The following is a 25,156-nucleotide window of genomic DNA, read 5'->3' as shown; positions in this document are numbered from 1 at the left end:
CACACACCCCCTCACACTCCCTCTCTCTCCCAGGCCTCTCACTCTCCCACCCCTCTCTCACCCCGCTCTCCCTCTCTCACCCCTCTCTCCCTCTCCCATAAACGTCTCCCTCTCTCAGCCCATCTTCCTCTCTCAACCCCTCTGCCTCTCTCAACATCCCTCCCTCTCTCAACCAGCCTCCCTCTCTCAGTCACCCTCCCCTCTGTCACACCCGCAATCCCACTCTCACCCCCTCTCCCCTTCTCTCACTGCCTCTCACTCTCTCTCAGCCCCCTTCCTCTCTCATCCTTCTCTCTCTCTAAGCTCCTCTCCCACCCCAATCTCTCTCACTCCCCTCACTTTCTCTCCCCCGCGCTCTCACTCAGCCCCTCTCTCTTTCTCACATCCCTCTACCTCTCACTCCCCTCTATATCTCACCCCTCTATCTCTCAACCTCACTCTCGCTTTCTCGCATCCCTCTCTCTCACCCTTTCTCTCTCACACCCTCTCGATCACATCCCTCTCTGTCTCACACCCATGTCTCTCTCACTCTCACTCAATCCTCTCTCTCTCTTACCGCTCTCTCTCTCTGACCCTCTTTCACTCTCACCCTCTCTCTCACCCCTCTCTCACACACACACCCTCTCTCTCTTTCTCTCAACCCTCTCTCTCTCACCCCTCTCCCTCACATACCCTCTCTCTCCAACCACTCTCTCTCTGCCTCTCACACCTTCTGTCTCTGACCCCCTCTCGCTCTCACCCTACTCTCGCTCTCACCCCATCTCTCTCACAACCCCCTCTCTCTCCCCTCTCCCTCTAACCCACTTTCTCTCATGCCCACTCTCTCTCACCCCATTTCTCTCACATCCCTCTCTCTGAACCCCTCCCTCACACCCTCTCTCTTATGCTCCTCTCTCTAACCCCCCTTTTTCTCACCCCTCCTCTCTCTTTCTCTCAACCTTCTCTCTCTGACACGCTTTCCTTCTCGCAGCCCCTCTCTCTTACCCTTTCTCTCTCTCACCCTCTCGCTCACACCCCTCTCTGTCTCTCACCCATCTCTCTCTCTCACCCCTCTCTCTCTCTGACCGCGCTCTCTCTCTCTCTGACCCTCTCTCTCTGACCCTCTCTCTCTCACCCACTCTCTCTCAATCTCTCATCCCTCTCTATCTCTCATACCCTCTCTCACATCCCCATCTCTCTCTCCCTCTCTATCACCCTCCGTCTCACCCCCCTCTCTCTATCTCACCCCCTCTCTCTGTCTCTCACCCCCTCGTTCTCATGTTTTCTCTCTCTCACCCTCTGTCACTCACGCCTCCCTCTCTCTCACACCCCTCTCTCTCATCCCTCTAGCTCTCATCCTTGCCTCTCTCTCACACCTCCTCACACTCCCCCTGTCTCCCACACCGTTTTCTCTCCCAACCCTCTCTCTCCCACCCCTCTCTCTCACCCCGCTCTCTCTGTCAGCCCCTTCCCATTCTCACCCCGCTCTCCCTCTCTCATCCCGCTCTCCCTCTCTCACCCCTTCGCCCTCTCTCAACCCCTTTCCCCTCTCTCACACATTCAACCCCTCTCTCACCACTGCTACCCCTCTCTCACCCTCTCCCTCTCTCTCATCCCCACTCTCTGTCTCAGCCCTTCTCGTTTTCTCACCCTTCTCTCTGTCTAAGCCCCTCTCTCTCCCAACCCAATTTATCTTACTCCCTCACTCTCTCTCACCTGCGCTCTCACTCAGCCCCTCTCTCGTTTTCACTCCGCCCTACCTTTCACCCCCTCTATCTCTTACCTGCACTCTCTCAACCCCTATCTCTCTTTCACCCGTTCTCCCTCATCCCATTCTCTCTGTCGCCACTCTCTCTCAGCCCCTCTCTCTCTCACCCCTCTCTCTCACCACCCTCTCTCTCTCAAACCCCTCTCTCTCTCACCCTCCTCTCTTTCTCTCACACCCTCTCTCTCTTTCTCTCAGCCCCTCTCTCTCAGCCCCCCCTCTCTCTCTCTCTGCCCCCTCCCTCGCTCACCCTTCTTTCTCTCTTTCTCTCTTGCACCCGTCTCTCTCTCTCGCCCCCTCACTCGCACCCGCCTCTCTCACTCGCCCCCTCTCTTTCGCCCACTTCTCTCGCCCCCCTCTCTCTCTCACCAAGCTCTCTCGCGCCTCACACTCTCACATCCCCCCCTTGCACCCTCTCGCCCTGCCCCATCTCGCCCTGCCCTCTCTCAACCTGCAATCTCTCGCCTCGCCCTCCTTTGTCCTCCCACTCTCGCACCTTATATCGTACCCCTCTCCCGCCCCCTCTCTCGTCCCCCCTCGCCCTCCTCTCTCTCGCCCCCTCTCTTCTCTCGTCCCCCTCAGCCACCCCATCTCTCGCACGTCTCAGTCGCCCACCTCTCTCTCACCCGCTCTTCCCCACTCTCTCGCCCCACACTCTTGCCCACCCATCTCTTGCCCACCCCCTCTCTCTGACCCCCGCACGCCCCACTCTCTCTTCCACCACTTACCTCCCCCTCTCTTGCGCCCCACTCTCACCCCGCTCTCGCCTGGCTCTCGTGTCCCCTCTCTCGCACTCCCTCTCTCGCTCGCCCTGTCTCACTCACCCCCTCTCTCTCTCGCATTGTCTGAGTCATCCTTGTCTCTCTCGCCCACTCTCTCTCTCGCCCCGCCCTCTCTCTCCCCTCCACTCTCTCTCCCCACCTCGCTCGACCTCCTCTCTCTCTCGTCCCCTCTCACTCGCACCCTCTCTCTCTCGTCCCCGTCTCTCTCGCCCTCTCTCTCGCCCAACGCTCTCTCTCGCCCCTCCACTCTCTCGCCCCTTTCCTCTCTCCCCCTCTCTCTCTTGCTCCCTCTCTCGACTCCTCTCTCGCCCCTCTCTCTCTTGCCCCACTCTCTCGACCCCCTCTCTCTCTCGCCCCTTCTCTTGCACACTTCTCTCTCTCACCCCCTCTCTCACATCTCTCTCTTGACTTCTCTCTCGCCCACTCTCTCGCCCCTCTCTCTCTTGCCCCACTCTCTCGACCCCCTCTCTCTCGCCCCCTCTCTTGCCCACTTTTCTCTCTCACCCCCTCTCTTTCTTTCTCACCTCTCCCTCTCACCCAACTCTATCTTGACCCCTCTCTCTATCCCCCCACCTCGAACCCCTCACTCTCTTGTTCCCGTCTCTCTTGCCACCCTCTCTCTCGCCCTACCCACTCTCTCATACCTCCACTCTCTCACCCCACCTCTCCCGCCCTCCCCTCTCTCTCACACCCTCTTTCGCACACTCTCTCTTGCCGTCTCTCTCACCCCCTCTCTCTGTCGCCCCCTCTCTCTCTCACCCCCTCTCTCATCTCCTCTCTCTCTCTCTCGCCCCTTTCTCTCTTGACCACTCTCTCTTGCTGCCCACTCTCTCTCGCTCCCTCTCTACCTCCTCCCACTCTCACCCCCTCTCTCTCTCGCCTCCTCTCTCTCTCGCCCTACCTTTCTCGAACCCCTTTCTCTCTCTCAAACCCTCTCTCTCGCCGTCCCCTCTGTCTCGCCCGCCCATCTCTCTTTCGCCCTCCCCTCCCTCTCGCCCAACCATTTCTCCCGCCCTCCCCTGTCTCCCGCACGTCTCAGTCGCCCAACCCTCCCTGGCACCCTCTTGCTCAACTCACTGATCACCTTCCACTCTCTCGCCCACTCCCCGCTCAACCCATACTCCCTCGCACCCACATACCTCCTCCTCTCTCCCTCGAGCCCCTCTCTCTTGCTCCCCTCTTTCTCGCCCCCTCTCTCTCACCCATCCCTCTATCTCAGACCCCCTCTCTCTCGCCCACCCCTCTCTCTTGCCCACCCCTCTCTTTCGCCCACCCCTCTCTCTTGCCCACCCATCTCTCTCGACCGTCTCAGTCTCCCACCCCTGTATCCACTCTCATGCCCCACTCTCTTGCTCACACCTTTCTCACTCTCTCTCTCACCCCAAATACCTGCCTCTCTCTCACGCACCTCTCTCGCCTCGCTCTTGCCCTGCTCTCGCACCCTCTCGCATTCCCTCTCTCGGCCCCTCTCTCTCTCGCCCCCACTCTCTCTTTCCCCCCCTCTCTCGAACCCTGTCTCTCGCCCCCTCTCTCTCTCGAACCCAATCTCTCTCGCACCCCTCTCTATCTCGCCCCCCTCTCTATCTCGCCCCCCTCTCTCGCCCCAATCTCTCTCGCCTCCTCTCACTCACCCCATCTCTCTTGCCACCTCTCTCGCTCGCCCCACCCGTTCTCTCGCCCCTCCACTCTCCCGTCCCACCTCTCTCGCCCTCCTTTCTCTCTCGCCCCCTCTCTCTTGCTCCACTCTCTTGCCCCCTCTCTCTTGCCCACCTCTCTGTCCCCCCTCTCTCTCGACCCTGTATCTCTCACACCGTCTCTCTCGCCCCTCTCTCTCTTCCCCATCTTTCTCACCCCTATCTCTCGCCACGTCTCTCTCGCCGCCCTCTCTCTCGCCCCCATCTCTCTTGCCCCCTCTCTCGCCCCTCTCTCTTGCCCCACTCACTCGATTCCCACTCTCTCTCTCGCCTCCTCTCTATCTCACCCACCTCTCTTGTCCCCCTCACTCTTTCGCCCCCTCTCTCTCGCCCCCTCTCTCTCGCACCCCCTCTCATCGCCCACCCCTCTCTCTTGCCCACCACCCTCTCTCTCGCATGTCTCAGTCAACCACCCCTCTCTTGCCCCTAATTCCCACACTCTCTCGCCCATCTCTCTCCTGCCCACCACCTCTCTCCCAACTCCGGATGCTCCACTCTCTCTCTCCCACGCATAACTCCCTCTCTCTCTCGCGTCCCACTCTTGCACAGCTCTTGCATCCCCTCTTTGTAGCCCCCCTCACTCTAGCACCCCTCATTCTCAACCCCTTCTCTCTGGCCCCCTCAATCTCACACTCCCTCTCTCTCAAGCCCACCCCACTCTCGCCCCTCTCTCTCGAACCCTCTCTCTCTCGCACACCCAACTCTCACCCCTCTCTCTCTGTCGCCCCCATCTCTCTCACCCATCACTCTCTTGCTCACCCCCTCTCTCCCAACCCCGCATGCCCCACTCTCCTTCGCCCCTACAAACCTTCCTATCTCTCGCGCCGTACTCTCGCCCTGCTCTGGCCCCGCTCTCGCCCTGCTGTCGCGTCCCTTCTCTGTAGCCCCGCTCTCTCTAGCACCCTCTCACTCTCGCACGCCCCATCCTCTCTCCCCACTTATCTATCTCTCTCACGCGCTCCACTCTCACCCGGCTCTTGCCCTGCTCTCACATCCCCTCTCTCTCACCCACCTTTCTCTCACCCAACCTTCTCTCCAGCACACCTCTCCTTCTCACCCCCTCTATCTCGCCCCACTTCTCGCCCACCCCTCTCTCTCACCGTCCTCTCTCTCTCGCCCTCCCCTTCTCTCGCCCTCCCCTCTCTCTCACCCACCCATCTCTCTCGCGCCCTCCCCTCCCTCTCGCCCCTCTCTCTTTCGACCCCAATCTCTCTCATACCTTCTCTCTCTCGCCCCCTCTCTCTCGCGCCTTTTTCTCTCGCCCCTCTCTCTTTTGACCCCACCTCTTTGACCCCCTTTCGAGCTTGCCCGCCTCTCTCGCCCCCACACTCTCTCTCGCCTCCTCTCTCTCGTCCCAAACACTCTCGCCCCCTCTTTCTCGACCCCCCTCTCTCTCGCCCTGTCTCACTCACCCCTCTCTCTCGCTTCCTCTGTCTCATCCCAGTCTCTCTCCCCCACTCTCTCTCACCCCACCCTCTATCTCCTCCTTCCCTCTCTCACCCCAACTCGCTCGCCATCCTGTCTCCCGCTCCCTCTCTCTCTTGCCCCACTCTCTCGCCCCCTCTCTCTATTGCCCACCTCTCTCACTTCCCACCCCTCTCTCGACCCCCTTTCTCTCTCGCCCCCTTCTCACTTGCCCCCTCTCTCTCCCACATCTGTCTCTCGACCCCACTCTCGACTGCCCTCTCGTCCCTCTCTCTCTCGCCCCCACTATCTCAATCCCGTCTCCCTCTCTCTCTCGCACCCCTCTCTCTTGACCCTTCTCTCTCGTCCCCTTCACACTCACCCCGTCTCTCTCGCCCCGCCCACTCTCTCGCCCCTCCACTCTCTTGCCGTCCTCTCTCTCTTGCCCACCTCTCTCACTTGCCCCCTCTCTCTCGACTCCCTGTCTCTCTCGCCCCCATCTCACTCATCCCCTCTCTCCCACATCTCTCTCTCGACTCCTCGCTCGCCCCTCTCTCTCTCGCCCCACTCTATCTCGAACCCCTCACTCTCTCGCGCCCTTCTCACTTAACCCTCTCTCTCTCATCCCCGTCTCTCTCACCACGTCTCTCTCGCCACGCCCACTCTCTCGCCCCTCCACTCTATCGCCCCTCCTCTCTCGCCCTCCTCTCTCTCTTGGCCCTCTCTCTCGAACCCCGCTCTCTCGACCCTCACTCTCTCTCGCCCCGTCTCTCTCGCTCCCCCCCTCGCCTCCTCTCTCTCGTCCTGGTCTCTCTCGCCCCACCTATCTCACCCCCTCTCTCTTTAGAACACTCTCTCTCACCCTCCCCTCTCTCTCACCTACTCGTCTCTCCCACCCGTCTTAGTCGTCCAACCCCCTCTGGTCCTCTCTTGCCCAACTCCCTCACCGCACTGTCTCACCCTCCACTCTGTCGCCCACCCCCGCTCGACCCACTCTCTCTCGCACCCACATACCTCCCCTTCTCTCACGTCCCCTCTCTCTCGCCCTGATCTCTCTTTCCCACTCTCTCGCCCACTCTCCCTTTTGTCCCCTCTCCCTTGCCCTGTCTCTCTCCCCTTTCTCTCGCCCCCTCTCTCTCACGCCCCCATCTCGCCCCCTCTATCTCGCCCCCGTCTCTCTCACACACTCCACTCACTCCTCCCCCTCCCTCTCACGCCCCCTCTCTCTCGCCCACCTCTCTCTCTCACCCACACATCTCGACTGCCCACCCCTCTCACTCGCCCACTCATCTCTTGCCCCTTGCCCCAATCTCATGCCACACTCTCTTGCTCACACCTCTCTCGCCCATTCCCGCTCGTCCCACTCTTCTTTCGCCCCCACAGACATGCCCCTCCCTTGCGCCCCCTCTCTCTCGCTCCCTCTTTCTCACCCCCTCTCTTAGCGCCCCTGTCTTTCACTCCCCTCTTTCTTGCCCCCCTCTCTCCCCATCCCTCTATTTCGCAACCCCTTCTCTCTCACCCACCCCACTCTCTCACCCCCTCCCTCTCACACCCCCTCTCTCGAGCCCACCCCTCTCTCTCGTCCACCCATCTGAATTGCCCGCCCTTCTCTCTCACCTACCCCTCTCTCTTGCCCACCCCCTCTCTTGACCGTCTCAGATGACCACCCCTTGCCCCACTCTCATGCCCCACTCTCTTGCTCACACCTCTCTCACCCATCCCCGCTCGTCCTACTCTCTCTTGCCCCCACATTCCTGTCCCTCTCTCGTGCTCCTCTCATGCCTGCTCTCGCCCTGCTCTCGCCCCCTCACTCATTCCCTCTCTCTCGTCCCCAGCTCACTCTCGCCTCCATCTCTCTTGCGTCCCCGTCTCTCGACCCCTCTCTCTTGCTCCTTCCTCTCTCGCCCCCTTTCCCTCGAACCCACTCTCTCCCCCCATCTATCTTGCCCCCTCTCTCTCTCTCTCGCCCCCCTCTCTCAACCTCTTCTCTCTCTCGCCTCCTCTCTCTCATCCCCGTCTCTCTCGCTCCCTCTCTCTCTTTCCCCACACTCTCTCTCGCCCCTCCACTCTTTCGTCCCACCTCTCTCGCCCTCTTATCTCTCTCGCCCCTTCTCTCTCTCTTGCCTCCTCTCTCTCATCCCCGTCTCTCTCGCTCCCTCTCTCTCGACCCACCCTCTCTCTCGCCCCTCCACTCTTTCTTCCCATCTCTCTCGCCCTCCTATCTCTCTCGGCTCCTCTCTCTCGCACCCTTTCTCTCTTGCCCACTCTTTTGCCCCTCACTCGCTTGTCCACCTCTCTCTCTCACCCCATCTCTCTCTCGCCCCCTCTCTCTCTTGCCCACATCTCTCTCTCGCCCCCTCTCTCTCGACCCCCTATCTCTCTAACTCTGTCTCTCTCGCACCGGTCTCTCTCGTCCCCGCCTCTCTCACACCCTTTCTCTCGCCCCGCCCTCTCTCTCGCCACTCCACTCTCTCGCCCCATCTCACTCCCTCCTCTGTCTGTCGCCCCCTCTCTCTCTTGCCCCACTTTTGCCCACTCTCGCCCCTTTCTCTCTTGCCCCACTCTTTCGACCTTCTCTCTCTCACACGCCCCCCTCTCTCTGACGCCCCCCTCTCTCTGACGCCCCCCTGTCTCCACCCCCTCGCTCTGTCGTCCCCATCTCTCTCTCACCCCCCTCTCTCTCGCTTTGCTCACTCTGTCGCCCCTCCACTCTCTCGTCCCACCTCTCTTGCCCACATGTCTCTCTCCCCCCATCTGTCTGGACCCCCTCTCTATCTCGTCCCCCTCTCTCACTCCCTCTCTCTCCCCTCCTCTCTCTCGACCGCCTCTCTCTCGATTCCCCCCTCTCTTGTCCACGACTCTTTCGTCCCCTTTCTCTCACCCCGCCCTCTGTCTATCCCCTCCACTCTCTCACCCCACCTCTCTCGCCCTCCTCTGTCTCTCACCCCTCTCTTTCTTGCCCCCTTTTCCCCCATCTCTCTCGCCCCATCTCTCTTGCCCCACTCTGTCGAAACCCTCTCTCTCTCGCGCCCCCTCTCTTTCGCACCTCCTTTCTCTCACCCCACATCTCTCGCCTCCCCACTCTCTCTCGCCCCCCTCTTTCGCCCACTCTCTTTCTCATCCCTTCTCTCTCTTTCGCCCGTCCTCTCTCTCGTCCCGTTTCACTCTCGACCCCTCTCTCTCGTCCTCATCTCTTTCGCCGCACTCTCAGTCCCACTCTCTCCCCATCACTCTCTTGCTCCCCCACTCTCGCACACCATTCTCTCTCGCCTCCTCTCTCTCGTCCCCGTCCCTCTCACCCCCTCGCTCTCGCCCACCCTTTCGCCCCCTTCTCTCTCGCCCCACCTTTCTCGTGCCCCTCTCTCTCCACCACTCTCTCCCACCCCCTCTCTCTCGCCCCCTTTATCTCTCGCCTCCTCTGCCTCTCGCACCCCATCACTCTCGCCCCCTCTTTATCTCGCCCCTTCTCTTGCCCCCTCCCTGTCTCTCTCGCCCCCTCTCTCTCACGACCTCTCTCTCACCCCTCTCTTTCTGGCCTCCTCTTTCTCATCCTTGTCTCTCTCGCCCCATCTCTCTCTCGCCCCCATCTATCTCAGCCCCCACTCTCTCTCCCCGTATCTTTCACTCTCGCCTCCTTTTTCTCATCCCTGTCTGTCTCGCCCCCCATCTCTCTCGCCCCGCCTTCTCCCTCGCCCCTCCACTCTCTTGGCTCACCTTGTTCGCGCCCTCTCTCTATCGCTGCCTCTCTCTCGCGCCCTCTCTCTTGCCCCCTCTCTTGCTCCTTCTCTCTCGTCCCCCTCTCTTTTGCCCCCTCGCTCGACCGCTCTCTCACTTGCCCACCTCTCTCTTTCACCCCCACTCACTCTCGCCCTCGCTCACTCGCCCTTCGCGCTCTCTCCCTCTCTCTCGCCAACTCTCCCTCGCCCCCTCTCTCTCTCGCCCCCTCTATCTATCTCTCTGGCCCCCTCTCTGTCTTGCCCCTCTTTTACCCCTAACCCCAACCCCCCTCTCACTCACCTCTTGCCACTTTCACGCCCCATGACCGCCTTCCTCTCACCCACGACTCACCTCCCTCACATCCCTCTCTCTCTCATTCCCCCTTGACTCCTCCCTCTCTCGCACCCTCTCTCTCTCTCTCGGCACCTCTCTCTCTCTCGCATGGCCCTCGCCCCCCTCTTGCACTACCTCTTGCTCTCCGCGCCCCCTCGAACCCTCTCGCATCCCCCTCGCCCCACCACACCCCTTCTAGCCCCAACATTCAGCCCCCATCCCGGACTCCTCTCACCTACATTCGCCCCCTCTCTCCCCCCTCCCTCTCTCGCCCCTCTTTATCTCGCCCCCTCTCTCACCCCGTCGCTCTCTCACCCTCCTCTCTCTTGTTCACATCTCTCTCTCGCCCCCCCTCGCTCTCGACCTCTATCTCTCTCACCCCGTCTCTCTCGCACCCCTCTCTATCGTCCCCACCTCACTCACTCCCTTTCTCTCGCCCCGCCCTCTCTCTCTCGCCGCTCCACTCTCTCGCCCCCCTCTCTCGCCTTCCTCTGTCTCTCGGCCCCTCTCTCTCTTGCCCCTCTTTTGCCCCCTCTCTCTTGCTCCTTTCTCTCTTGTCCCACTGTCTCGAACCCCTCCCTCTCTCGCACCCCCTCTCGCGCCCACCTCTCTCTCTCATCCCGTCTCTCTCGATCACCTCTCTCTAACGTCCCCTTCTCTCTCACCCACCTTTCTCTCGCCCCGCCCACTCTGTCGCCCCTCCACTCTCTCGTCCCACTTGTCTTGCCCACATCTCTCTCTCTCTCCTCTCTCTGAACCCCTCGCTCTCTTGTCCCTATCTCTCTTTCTCCCCCTCTCTCTCTCGACCCCCTCTCTCTCTCGCCCCTTTCTCTCTCGCCCCCTCTCTCGCCCCCACTCTCTCTCAGTCCCTCTCTATCTCGCCCCCCACCCTCTCTCTCTCTCCCCTTCTCGCTCTTGTCCCCGTTTGTCACGCCCGTCTCTTGCCCCCTCGCTCTCTCGCCTCCTCTCTCTCTCTTCCCCGTCTCTCTCGCCCCCTCTCTCTCACGCCTCCTTTCTCTCGCCCCACATCTCTCAACCTCACTCTTTCTCGCTCCCCTCTCTCGTCCCATCTCTCTCTTGCCCCCTCTCTCGCACACGCCCTCTCGCACCTCTCTCACTTGCCCACCTCTCTCTTGCCCCCTTCACTCTAGTCCCCCGCTCACTCGCCCTTCGCTCTCTGCCCTTCTCTCTAGCCCCACCTCTCTTGCCACCTCTGTCTCTTGCCCCCTCTCTCGCTCACTCTCTCTTTCTAGTCCCCTCTCTCTCTCGCCCCCGTCTTGCCCATCTCTCGTCTCCCTCTCGCCCACTATCATCCTTCCAATTCCCCCTCTCACACCGTCTCTCGCAACATCTCTCTCCCGCCCCCTCGCTCTCGACACCTCTCTCTCTTGCCCATCTTTTGCCCCCTCTCTCGCCCCTTTCTCTCTGGCCCCACTCTGTCGGCACCCTCTCTCTCTCGTGCCCCCTCTCTCTCGATCCCCTCTCTCTCGAACCACCCTCTCTCTCAACCCCTTTCTCTCTCATCACCATCTCTCTATCTCCCCCTCTTTCTCTCGACCCCCCCTTCTCTCGCCCCCTCTATCTCATCCCCCTCTCTCACTCCCTCACTCTGTCATCTCCTCTCTCTCGTCCCAGACTCTGTCTCGCCCCCCCGACCCCCTCTCTCTCTCGCTCCCTGTCTCTCTCGCCCCCTCTCTCTTGCCCCTTTCTCTCTCGAATTCTATCTTGATATCTCTCTCACTCGCCCCTCTACTCTCTCGCCCTTCCTGTCTCGACCCCCACTCTCTCCCCCTCTATCTCGACTGCTCTCTCGCCCCATCTCTCTGTCCCCCTCTCTCTCGCTCCTCCCGCTCGACCCCCATTGTCTCTCGCCCCCTCTCTATCTTGCCCCCTCTCTCGTCCCCTCTCTCTCTTTCTCGCCCCCCTCTCTCGCCATTTCTCTCTCAAACCCTCTCTATCTCGTCCCCCTCTCTCTCTCGCCGCCTCTTTCTCGACCCCCTTTCTCTCTCGCCCCATCTCTCTTGCCCCCCGCTCTCTCTCGCCTCCTCTCTCTCTCGTCCCCATCTCTCTCGCCCCCTCTCTCTCTCGCCTCCTCTCTCTCTCGTCCCTGTCTCTCTCGCCCACTCTCTCTCTAGCCCCGCCCTCACTCTTGCCCCTCCTCTCTCTCGCCCCACCACTCGTGCCCCCTTTCTTCAAACCCATTCTCTTGCCCACTCTCTCTCTTGCCCCCTCTCTCGACCCCTCTCTCTCTCACCCCTCTCTATCTCGCCGCTCTCTCTTGACCGCCCACTCTTTCTCGCCCAAACTCTTTCTCACCTGCCTCTCGCCCCACATCTCGCCCCCCACTCGCCACACCTCTAACCTTCTTGGACTCCCCTCATTCCACCGCACACCCTCTCGCCCCACCTTTCGGCACCCCTCCAGGCTCCCTCCCTGCCACCCTCTCGCCCCCTCTCCCTCCCCACCCTCTCTCGCCCCATCTCTGTCTCTCGCACCTCCCTCTTTCGCCCTCTCTCTCCATCGCCTCCTCTCTCTCACCCCGCCCTCTATCTCGCCCCATTTCTCTCTCGACCCCTCTCTCTCGACCCCCCTCTCTCTCTCACCCCGTCTCTCCCGGCCCCTCTATCTCTCACCCCCGTTTCTCTCACCCCGCCTTTTCTGTCACCCTTCCACTCCATTACCCCATCTCTCTCGCGCCCCTCTCTCTCGCCACCTCTCTTCGCCACAACTCTTTCTCGCCCCCTTTATCTTTCACCCGCTCTACCTCTTGACCCCTACTCTCTCTCGCCCCCTCTTTATCTCGCACCCCTCTCTCACCCCCTCTCTCTCGCCCCCAATCTCTCACCCCTCTCTCTTGCCCCTTTCTCTCACGCCCTTCTCTCTCTTGATCCCCACTCTTTCTCGCCCCCTCTCTGTCTCGCCCCACTCTTTCAACTCCTCTCTCTCGCCTCTTCCCTCTCACCCCCATCTCTCTCGCCCCCTCTCTCTTTTGCCCCCCGTCTCAACCCCCTCTCTCTTGCACCCATCTCCCTCGCACGCGCTCTCTCTCTTGTCCTCTCTCTGGTCCCATCTCTCTTGCCCCGCTCTCTCTCACCCTGCCCTCTCTCTCGTCCCACCTTTCTTGCACCAATCTCACTCCCGCCCCCACTCTCACTCATACCCTCTCTCGCCCACCTCTGTCTCTCGCCCCTCTTTCGCTCTCCCATCACTCTCTTTCATCCCTCTCCGTCGCCCCTTTACTTGTTGCCCCCATCTCTCTCGACCTCGACTCTCTCTCACCCCCTCTCTATCTCAGCCCCAATCTCGCCAACCCTCTCTCTCGCCCCTTTCTGTCTCACCAACTCTCTCACCCCCATCTCTCACTCCCTCACTATCTCGCCCCCCCACCCCCTCTCTCTCTCTCCTCCTCTCTCTCGTCCCTGTCTGTCTCGCCCCTGTCTCTCGTCCCCCTCTCTCTCGATCCCCTCTCTCTCTCGCCCCTTCTCTTTCGCCTCCCTCTCTCTCTCGCCTCCTTTCTCTCGCCCCGTCTCTCTCGCACCCTCTTTCTTTCGTCCCCCTCTCTCGTGCCTCCTTTCTCTCGCCCCACATCTCTCACTTCCACTCTCTCTCGCCCCCCTCGCCCCATCTCTCTCTTGCCCCCTCTCTCGCCCATGCTCGGTCGCCCCTCTAACTTTCCCACTTCTCTCACTCGCCCCCCACACTCTTGCCCCCGCTCACACGCCCTTCGTTCTCCACCCCCTCTGTCGCCCCCTCTCTCGCGCCCTCTCTCTCTTGCCCCCTCTCTCTCACCCTCTTTCTCTCTCGCCCCTCTTGCCCACCTCTCGCCCCACTATCATCCCTCCTATTCTCCCCCTCTCACACCGTCTCTCGCAACATCTCTCTCCCGCCCCCTCGCTCTCAACACCTCTCTCTCTTGCCCCTCTTTTGCCCTCTTTCGTCCCTTTCACTCTTGCCCCACTCTCTCGACCCCCTCCCTCTCTCGCGACCCCTGTCTCGCCCACCTCTCTCTTGCCCCCCTCTCTTGATCCCCTCTCTCTAACAACCCCCTTTCTCGACTCCCTCAATCTCTCGTCCCACCTCTCTTGCCCACATCTCTCTCTCGACCCCCTCTGTCTCGACCCCCTCTCTCTCTCGCCCACTCTCTATCTCGTCCTCCTCTCTCATTCCCTCTCTCTGCAACCTCCTCTCTCTCTTCCCACTTTCTCTGGACCCCCTCTCTCGCCCCATCTCTCTCAATCCCCCTCTTGTCCCCGCCTCTCTCGTTCCCATTCTCTCAACCCGCCCTCTATCTAGCCCCTCCACTCTCTCACCCCACCTCTTTCGCCCTCATCTGTCTCTCGCCCCTTCTCTCCTCCCACCTCTCTCTCTTACCCCCTTTATCGCCCCCTTCTCGGCCCTATCCCTCTTGCCCAATTCTGTCGACACTCTTTTACTCGCGCACCCCCTCTCTTGCCCACCTCTCTCTCTCACTCCCTGCTCTCTCGACCCCCTCTCTGTCTCGTCCCTGTCTGTCTCTCCCCTATCTCTCTCACCCTGCCCACTCTGTAACCCGTCCACTCTCTCACCCCACCTCTCTCACCCTCCTCTGTCTCTCGCGCCCTCTCTCTTGCCATCTCTTTCGCCCCCTCTCATTCGCCCCTCTCTCTCTTGCCCCAATCTCTCGACCCCCCTCTCTATTGCCCCATCTCTCTTGCCCCCTCTCTGTCCCCCTCTCTCTCGGTCGTCTCTCTCGACCCCCATTCCCTCTCGCCCCCGCTCTATCTCGCCCCTATCTCTCGCCCCTCTCTCTCAAACCCATTCTCTCTCGCCCCCTCTCTATCTCGTCCCCTTCTCTCAGCCCTCTCTCTCTCTCGCCCCCCTCTCACCCCCTCTCTCTCTTTCCCCGCCACTCTTGCCCCCTTCTCTCTATCGCGCCATCTCTCTCTCCGCCTCTCTCTCTCTCCTCTCTCTCGACCCCTATTCTCTCTCGCCCCCTCACTATCTCGCGCCCCCCTTGCCCCCTCTCTATCTCGTCCCCTCTCTCGCCCCCCTCTCTCTCCCCCTCTCTCTTGCTCCTCTCTCTCGACCCCCATTCTCTCTCGGCCCCCTCTGTCTCATCCCCCTCTCTCATCCCCTCTCTCTGTTTCTCGTCCCCCTTTCTGACCCCCTCTCTCGCCTCCTCTCTCTTGTCCCCGTCTCTTTCGCCCCCTCTCTCTCTCGCCCCCATCTCTCTCGCCCCATCTCTCTCTCACCTCCTCTTTCTCGTCCCCGTCTCTCTGGCCTACTCTCTCTATCGCCCGTCTCTCCCGCCCTCTCTTTCGCGCCCCCCCTCTCTCGACCCCATCTCTCTATCGCCCCGTCACTCGCCCCCCTGTCTCGCCCCCACTCTCTCGTCCCTTTCTCTCTCGACCCTTTCTCTCTCGACCCTTTTTCTCTAGAACTCTCTCTCTCTCATCCCTCCACTCTCGTGCTACCTGTCTCGACCCCCACTCTCTCTCTCGCCCCCTCTCTATCTCGCCCTCCTCTTTTGCCCACACTCTCTCTCATCCCCCCTCTCTCTACCCCTCTCTCTCACTCCTCTCTCTCGACCCCCATTCTCTCTCGCCCCCTCTCTATCTCGCCCCCCTCTCTCGTCCGTTATCTCTCTTTCTCGGTCCCCTCCCTCTCCCCCCTCTGTCTCACCCCTTTCTCTCTCGAACCCTCTCTCTCTTGCCCCCCCCACTGTCTCTTGCCCAATCTCTATCTCGTCCCCCTCTCTCGTTCCCTCTCTCTCTTTCTCGCTTCTGTCTCTCTCTTCATTCTCTCTCGCCCCTTTCTTTCTCGAACCCTCTCTCTCACCCCCCACTCTCTCTCGCCTCCTCTCTCTCGTCCCCGTCTCTCTCGCCCCCTCTCACTCTCCCTCTCTCTCGAACCCCTTTCTCTCTCGCCCCCATCTCTCTCACCCCTCTCTCTCTCGTCCCCTCTCTCGCTTGACGACTACCCTTTCTCGCCCAAATTCTATCTCGCCCCACTCACCTGCCTCTCGCCCCACATCTCGCCCCCCCAACTCGCCCTGCCTCAAACCTTCTTGGGCCCCCCTCATTCCACCGCACACCCTCTCGCCCCACCTTTGGCCCCCCTCCAGGCTCCCTCCTCGCCGCCCTCTCACCCCCCTCCCACCCCCCTCTCCCTCCCCACCATCTCACGCCCCGTCACTCTCTCTCGCCCCTCCCTCCTTCGCCCTCTCCCTCACTTGCCTCCTCTCTCTCTCGCCCCGCCCTCTCTCTCACCCCTCCTCTGTCTCGCCCCATTTCTCTCTCGACCCCTTTCTCACTCCCTCTGTCTCGACCCCGTCTATCTCTCGCCCTGTCTCTCCCAGCCCCTCTGTCTCTCTCACCCCATCTCTCTCGCCCCGCCCTTTCTGTCACCCTTCCACTCCATCACCCCACCTCTCTCGCGCCCCTCTCTATCTCGCCCCCACTCTCTCGCCACCAGTCTCTCTCGCCCCCTTTATCTCTCGCCCGCTCTACCTCTCGACCCCCAGTCTCTCACGCCCCTCTCTCTCTGGTCCCTTCTCTCTCTCTCGCCCCCCTCTTGCCCACCTCTCGCCACCCCTCGCCCCACTATCATCCCTCCTATTCCCCCACACCCTCTGTCGCAACATCTCTCTCCCGCCCCCTCACTCTCGACACCTCTCTTTCTTGTCCACCCTCTCTCTCACCCCTCTTTCTCTCGCCCCCCTCTCGCCGCCCATTTGCCACACCTCTTGCTACACCCCCGAATTCTCTTGCACCCCCCTCGCTCCAACGCACACCCTCCCACCCCACCTTGCGGCCACCCTCCCGGCCACACTCTTGCCCCCCTCTCACTCCACTCTCTCTCTTGCCCCGCCCTCTCTCTCGCCCCATTACACTCTCGACCCCTCTCTCATCCTCATCTCTTTCGCCCCTCTCGCTCTCTGCCCCACTCTCTTGCCACCACTTTCTCTCGTCCCCTCTCTCTGTCTCTCTCGCCCTCTCTCTCTACCTCTCTAGCCCCCTCTCTCTCTCGCCCCCCTCTCGCTCACCTCTCGCCCCCTTTACGCCCCATTACCGCCCCTCCTCTCGCCCACCACTCACCCCCTCGCATCCTTCTCTCTCTCTCATCCCCCTCTTGCCCCGTCTCTCTCGCACCCTCTCTCTCTCACCACTTCAATCTCTCGCACCCCCATCGCCCCCATCTCGCCCCACCTCTCTCCCTCCGCCCCCCTTGAACCATCTCACATCCCCCTCGCCCCACCGCACCCCTTCTCGCCCCACCATTTGGCCACCGTCCTGGCAACCCTCTCACCCCCTCTCGCCTCCTCTCTCTCTCCCTTCCCTCTCTCCCCCCTCTTTCTGTCGCCCCCTTCATCTCGCACCCCGTCCCTCTCTCGCCGCCTCTCTGTCTTGCCCCGCCCTTTCTCTCGCCCCTCCTCTCTCTCCCCCCTTCTCTCACGACCTTTCTCTCTCGACCCCCTCTGTCTCTGGCCCCCTCTCAATCTCGACCCCCTCTCGCCCCCTCTCTCTCTCCCACCCCTCTCTCTCTCGCCTCATTCTCTCTCGCCCCCCCCCCTCGGGTCCCCACTCTCTTCCGCTCCCAGTCTATCTCGCCCCCTCTCTCAACTCCTCTCTCACTCTCGCCTCCTCTCCCTCTACCCGTCTCTCCCACCCCCTCTCAATCTCATCCCCCTCTCAACCCCTCCATCTCTCTCTCAGACCCTCTGTCTCGCGCCACACTCTCTCCCACCCCCACTCTATCTCGCCCCTCTCTCAACCCCTCTCTCACTACCCCCTCCTCTGTCTCGACCCGTCTCTTGCCCCCTCTCTCTCGAACCCCCTCTCTCTCTCGAACCCCTCTCTGTCTCGCCCCGTCTCTCTCGACGCCCTCTCTCTTTCGCCTCCTCTCTCCCGTCCCCGTCTCTCTGGCCCACCTCTCTCTCTCTCTCACCCCGCACACTCTCGACTCCCCTGTCTCTCGCCCCCATCTCTCTTGCCCCCTCTCTTTCTCGTTCCCAGCTCTCTTGACCCCTCTCTCGCGCCCCGCCGTCTCTCTGGACCCTCCACTCTCTTGCACCCCTCTCTCGCCCTCCTCTCTCTCTCGCCCCTCTCACTCTCGCCCCTTTCTCTCTTGCCCCTCTCAAATCCACTCTCGCCGCGCTCTCTCTTGCCCCACTCTCGCGGCCCCCTCTCTCTCTCGCCTCCTCTCTCTTTTCCACGTCTCTCGCCCCTCACTCTCTCATCCCGCCCTTTCTCTCGCCCCTCCTCTCTCTCGCCCCCTCTCTCTCGCCCCTCTCACTCTCGCCCCTTTCTCTCTTGCCCCTCTCTCAACTCCACTCTCGCCGCGCTCTCTCTTGCCCCACTCTCGCGGCCCCCTCTCTCTCTCACCTCCTCTCTCTCATCCACGTCTCTCGCCCCTCACTCTCTCATCCCGTCCTTTCTCTCACCCCTCCTCTCTCTCGCCCCCTCTCTCTCGCCATCTCTCTCTCTCGCCTCCTCTCTCTCATCCCCGTTTCTCTTGCTCCTCTCTCTCTCCCGCCCTGCGCTTTCTCTCGCCCCTCCTCTCTCTTGCCCGACTCTTTCGCCCAGCATCTCTCTCGGACACCCTTCTCTCTCGCCTCCTCTCTCTCGTCCCCGTGTTTCTCGACCCCCTCCCTCTCATCCTGTCCTTTCTCTCTCCCCTCCTCTTTCTCGCCCTACCTCTCTCATGCCCCTCTCTCTCTCGCCCCACTCTCTCTCGCCCTGCCTTCTCCCTTGCCTCTTCTCTCTCGTCCCCGTCTCTCTCGCCACCTGTCTCTCTCCCCCCGCCCTTTCTCTTGCCCCTCCTCTCTCTCGCCCACCCTTCTCTCTCGCCTCCTCTGTCTCATCCCCATTTCTCTCGCTCCTCTCTCTCTCCCCGCCCTGCGCTTTCTCTCGCCCCTCCTCTCTCTCGCCCGACTCTTTCGCCCAGCCTCTCCCTAGACACCCTTCTCTCTCGCCTCCTCTCTCTCGTCCCCGTCTTTCTCGCCCATTTTCTCTCTCTACCCCCGCCCTCTCTCTTACCCCCTCTCTCTCGCCCCCTCTCTCTTGCCCACCCTTCCCTCTCGCCCGTCACAGTCAGCCACCACTCTCTCGCGCCCCCTTGCCTCACTCTTCTGCCCCACTCTCTCACCCCTCTCTGTCAACCCCACATACCTCCCCCCTCTTGTGTTCCAATCTCGCCCCGGTCTTGCATCCCCTTTCTCTCGCCCACTCTATATCTCACCACCCTCTCACGCCTCCTCTCTCTCGCCCTCGCTCTCTTGCCTCTCTCTCGCCTCCTCCCTCTTGCCCACTCTCTCTCGCCCCGCCTCTCTCTCGCCCTGTCTTCTCCCTCGCCTCCTCTCTCTTGTCCCCGTCTCTCTCATCCCTCTCTCTCACGCCCCGCCCTTTTTCTTTCCCCTCCTCTCTCTCGCCCCCACTGTCTCTCGCCCCCTCTCTCGCCCCACCTCTCTCTCGACCACCGTTCTCTCTCGCCTCCTCTCTCTCATCCCCGTCTCTCTCGCCTCCTCTCTCTCTCTCGCCCTGCGCATTCTCTCACCCCTCCTCTCTCTCACCCGACTCTCTCGCCCTGCCCCCTCTCACCCATGCTTTTCTCTCGCCTACTCTCTCTTGTCCCCATCTTTCTTGCCCACTCTCTTTCTAGCCCCGCCCTCTCTCTTGTCCCCTCTCTCTTTCCCACCCTTCTCTCTTGCCTGTCTCAGTCGCCCACCACTCTCTCACGCCCTCCTTGCCCCACTCTCCCGCCCCACTCTCTTACCCCTCTCTTTCGCTCCCACATACCTCCCCCTCTCGTGTCCCACTCTCGCCCCGCTTTTGCCCCGCTCTTGCATCTCCTCTCTCTCGCCCCCCTCTCACTGCCTCTCTCTCTCACCACCCCCTCTCGCCCCTTTCTCTCGTCCCCTCTCTCTCGCCCCTTCTCTCTCTCACCCACTTTCTATCTGATCCCCCTCTCGCGCCCCCAATCTCTAGCCCTCACTCTCTAGGTTCTCTCTCGCCCCCTCTCTATGTTGTCTCTCTCACGTCCCCCTAGCACCCCTCTCGTCTACCCTTTTGTCGCCCCTCTCGCCCCCACTCTCACACCCTCTCTCGCTCCCTTCTCGCACCCCTCTCGTCCCCACTTTTGCTCCCTCTCGCCCTGCCTCTCGCCCCCACTTCTGCCCCTCCCTCGCGCACCCCCTCGCCTCCCACTCTTCATTAGTCCCACTTTCATACATCAGGCTCATAGACGTCAGTGTTATGAAACTTCAAGTGTTTGTCCACGTACATTTCAACGGCTGTTCGATGACTCACAACAACTTCCCTCTCAAAAAGTGCATTCCAGACCTCAACATCCTCTGGGTGAAAAGCCGTCCTGAAATCCTCACTAAACCTCTAACTCTTCACTTTAAAAGCGTGCACCTTTGTTCTTGACCCTCTGACTTAAAGGAACCGCTGCTGTCTATCCACCTTGTCCGTGCCTTCGTAATCTTCCCCTTCTGAATTATGTTCTCCTCAGTCATCTCTGCTCCCAAGTAAACAACCCGATCTTATCCAGCCTGTCTCCATAGGTGATATGCTCCATTCCAGGGAATCTCCTCTGCGCCACATTCAGTGCAATCACATCTTTCCTGTAATGTGGATCCCTGAACTGCACACAGTATTCCATTTTGACCTAGCCAACGTGCTATATAGCTCTTGTAATCTATGCCTTTCATTAGGAAAGGCTATGTCTGCTGTCTCCAATTACTTCTTAATTAATCTATTACCCAGTCCCGTCACATTCAGGGATGCGTGAAGAAGCACCCTCTGACCTTGCGAGTCTGCTGCCATTGATTGAGTCCTCCCCTGTTTGGTTCCTTTTTCAAAAGGGCATCACCTCATATTTATCACGGCTACTCTCCATCTGTCATTGATCTACCCATCAGACCATTCCGTCTGTACCTTCCAGTAACGTAAGACCTTCCTCCTCACTGCCAACCTACTGAGTAATCTATGTGTCAAACACAAACCTAATTATTACACTCACCCCATGCCCCCTCTCATTCACATCTATATCATTTATAAATACCACAAATAATAGAGGACACAGCACTGACACACAAACAGTTTTCGACGACCACCTATTTTCTGCAATACATTCTCGAACACTGATCTGCTACTCACTCGTCTGTGGTTCCCTGGTCAATCTCTACAACCCTTCCCATAAAGGGTGTTCTCCAGTCCTCGGGCACCTCGCCTGGACCAGATTGTATTTAAACATTTTCGTCAGCGCCTTTCATCCCTTGTCTCCAGCAGCAGCCTTAGATGTAACTGATCTGGACCGAGGGACGTTTGCAATTTTATATCAGCCAAAACTATCGATCTCTGTCCACATCTTACATCAATCTGTTCAAGAGCCTCTCAGTCCATCTTCTCGAATTCTGTCCCTACATCCTCCGTCTCCCAAATAACCCAGACATGAAGTTCTCATGTGCAAATCTATCAATATTCACCAGATTCATAAACAGATTCCCGCCTTGATCTCAGGTCAAGTTTCGTCAGCAGAAAACCTTGCTATCTGAGGGATTAATCTGGACAATGTCTATTCAGTCTATGCGATCAGTATATTTTATTTAGATCAAGACATCAAAATTGAATGCAATGCTCCGGGTACAGTCTCACCAGGACTCTGTGTAACAAGTGCAGAAAGTTTTTACTGCTCGTCCGAACAAATTGCAGCAGAAGCTGGAATCTGTACTGAAACTAACACATGCTAGACATCACAGTGATTCAGATAGCATCCGTCAAGAGAGAGCAAGTTAAAGCTCTGAGTCTAGTTGACACTTCATTGTCTGTATTCAGATTCCCTTTAAATGAAGGCAAACTTAACTTTTACCTACCCTGTTTGTATATGCTCCTCCCAATGCCCTTTGCTTTAATGTTTTCTGCTCATTTACTGTGTGCGCTGATTAAAAATCCTCCTGAATATTTGACTATATCACATCCATTGTTTCTCTATGTTTCAGTCTACAAGTTATATCTTCAAACAAAACGTTTGTAAATTATAACTTCCCTTTCATAAATGCAGAATAATTCTCTTGAAGTTTGCTTTTCCTTTCTCAGTGTCCAATATCACATTCGTTATGATAGATTGCAAAAATTTACTTCCTGCGGATGACAAGTAAACTGGTCTGTAGATTTCCACTCTCCCTCTTCTTCCCTTCTTAAATCGTTGGAATGCATTTATATCCTTTCAAATTGAATACAGATAAACACAGTCAACCACAATACAGTCCATCTGTGTATTGCTGCTTTCACTGAAATTGCAGTATGAAGTACATCTGGACTGTCAGATTTATCAATCCTCAATCCAGGTATGTTTTCATATACTACCACGTCACTAGTATGAATGATTTTAGTGTTTAGTTACTAGAGTTGTATGGTATTTCTGGGAGATTTTCTGGATCTTCCCCCGTGAAGGCAGACACAATGTAACAGTTTCGTCTCCCTGTCAATTCTCTGTTCTCTACAATAAATTATCCTGTCCACACATTCACTGTTTGGCCTTGTTTTCATTTTCCTTTCAAATATAGGCAGACACTTTTCGCCAGTATTTACCAAGAACAAAAAAAAATCCAGCACACGAACCGGCCCTTCGGGCCCTCCAAGCCTTCACCGATCCAGATCCTCTGTCTAAACCTGTCACCTATTTTCGAAGGATCTGTATCCCTCTGCTCCCTACCCATTAATGTATCTGTCAAGATACATATTAAATGTTGTTATTCTGACCACATCTAACACCTATGCTGGCGATTCGTTTCAGGAATCAACCAGTCTCTGTGTAAAGAACTTTCTGAAAATATCTCCCATAAACCTTTGCCCTCTCATCTTGAACACCTGACCCCTAGAAAGTGAGTACCCAACTCTGGGAATAAGCGTCTTGCTATCCATCCTGTGTACACCTCTCACGATTTTTTAGAACTCAATCAGGTCCCCCGAACTTCCGTTAGTCTAATGAAAATAATCATAATCTACCAAACCTTTCTTCATAGCCAGTTCCCTCCAATACCAGGCAACATCCTGGTGAAACTCCTCTGCACCCTCTCCAAAGCATCCATATCTTTTTAGTAATTTGGCGATCAGAATTGTACGAACTATTCCAAGTGTTGTCAACCCAAAGCCATACACAACTGTAACATGACCTGTCATCACTTGTACACAATAGATTCCAACTGAGTTCTTCCTGCAGATGACAACTTAACTGGTCTGTGTTTCGCCACTATCCCGTTTCTTCCCTTCTTAAAATGCCGGTATGCCGGGAAGCAAAGTATGTTGTATGCCTTCTTGACCACTCTATCGACCTGCCCCTCTAAGGAACAATGGATCTGAACACCCAGATCTCTCTGTACATCAATTCTGACCCGGGCTTTTCCATTTACTCTATCGTTCACTTGGATCTTCCAAAATGGATCTTCCAAAATGCATCACAACTGGCCAGACTGAACTCAATTTGCCATTTCTCTGCACAACTCTCCAATCGATCTATTTTCTGCTGCATTCTCTGACAGTCCCCTTCACTTTCTGCTACTCTACCAATCATAGTGCCATCTGCAAACTTATTCATCAGACCACCTTTACCTTCCTTTAGTTCATTTATGTGTATCATAAACAATAGCGGTCCCAGCACTAAACCCTGTGGAACACCACCCAGAACAGTTCTTCATTTTGAGAAACTCCCTTCCACTGCTACACTCTGTCTGCTGCTGCTCAGCCTGTTCTCCATCCATTTAACTGGAATAGAACCTTCACCCCTTGCAACTTCACCTTCTCCATCAACTTACCTCATCCAAACCCTTACTGAAGTCCATTGTATAACATTTACAGCCTTTTCCTCACTATCAATTTTCACTTCCACAAAGAAATCTATTATGTTTGCGAAGATGTGACCTCCCCAGAACAAAATCAGGGAAGGTCTTGTTTGGAGTCTGTCTGTATTGTACTCTGGAATCAGACGGGTTTTATTTCATGGCAGAACTTTATAAAATGCCACATTGACTGACTGCCTACAAATTGCAATTTAAAAAAAAAATAGAATGCATTTGCAAATACAAGTCTGCAAATTGAAATTCACCACATAGATTTATGTATGTGTGCATTGAGAAATGCGGAGTGTGAGTGTGCGGGGTGGGGGAAGAGTGTGTGAGAGAGAGTGTATATGTGTGTGTGTGAGAGAGAGAAAGAGCGTGTGTTGGTGTGTGTGTGTGAGAAAGAAAAAGAGCGTGTGTGTGGACATGTGCGGGCAAGGGTGGCAGGTGTGTGTCCTCATTAAGACACAGACAGATTTGTCAGATCCCTTTCCCGACACACACGCACGCCCTGGTTTCAGAGCTTCCCCTCTCTGCAGCCTCTGCTCCATTTGTTGTTCAAGTTACAGACCCAGAAGCTGTAAATACAGTCCCCATGCTCCATCCAGAGTTGGGACACCAAATCCTCAGATTTCCCAGAATATCTGGGACAGCTCACAGCATCACCTCTGGCAAACCATCCTCAACACCTCCACTAAAGTTTGAATAACAAGAGTCAGTCAGAAGATCTTCAGATTCATAGAGATGTACAGCATGGAAACAGACCTTTCTGTCCAACCTGTCCACGCCGACTAGATATCCCAACCCAATCTAGTCCCACTTGCCAGCACCCGACCCATATCTCTACAAACCCTTCCGATTCATATACCAATCCAAATGTCTCTTAAATGTTGCAATTGTATCAGCATTCACCACTTCTTCCGGCAGCTCATTCCATACACGCACTGCACTGTGTGAAACAATTGGCCCTTAGGTCTCTTTTATATCTTTTCCCTCTCACTCTAAACTTTGCCTTCTAGTTCTGGACTCCACGACCCCAGGGAAAATACTTTGTCTATTTAGTCTATTCATGCTCCTCATAATTTTGCAAACGTGTATAAGGTCACCCCTCAGCCTCTGATGCAAGTTCGATGCCTGTCCCTTTACATTAATACTCGAGGGGCTTCCTCGTGTTACTGACCACACGATCAGCTGAGAGGGACAAACACGTTGTTCAGTGGATAGGCACAGACGAGGTTTCAAAGACGTGAGTCAATGCTGCTGAATCCCTGCCGTCCAACATGGATCATTAAACTGTTAATCTTTTTTCTTTCTTCCATGTGTGTTGGAGTAGTGCAAGAGCACTGCCGGATTGCAGATATAACATGGAACATGGGACATATGGGGAAGTGAACAACAGCCCACACACATTCATTGTTTCTGAGTTTCACAATTTCAGCACGTGATACACTAAAGAACCAAACCCAAGGCCAGGGAAAGATACGGAAGGACATAAAATTTCATATTAGAGATAGAAACAGATAATTAACATAGAAATAGGCCACATTGGTGAAATATGGGGAAAAAGACATGGCAGTGGGACTAACTGGAGGAGTGAGACCTTTGAGGGTCCAATCACAAGAATGAATACAGACACTACCAGATAAGGTGACATAATTCTCTG

Source organism: Chiloscyllium punctatum, chromosome 29 (assembly GCF_047496795.1).
Source record: "Chiloscyllium punctatum isolate Juve2018m chromosome 29, sChiPun1.3, whole genome shotgun sequence".
NCBI classification, from domain to species: Eukaryota; Metazoa; Chordata; class Chondrichthyes; order Orectolobiformes; family Hemiscylliidae; genus Chiloscyllium; species Chiloscyllium punctatum.
Note: the sequence above shows the minus strand (reverse complement) of the source record.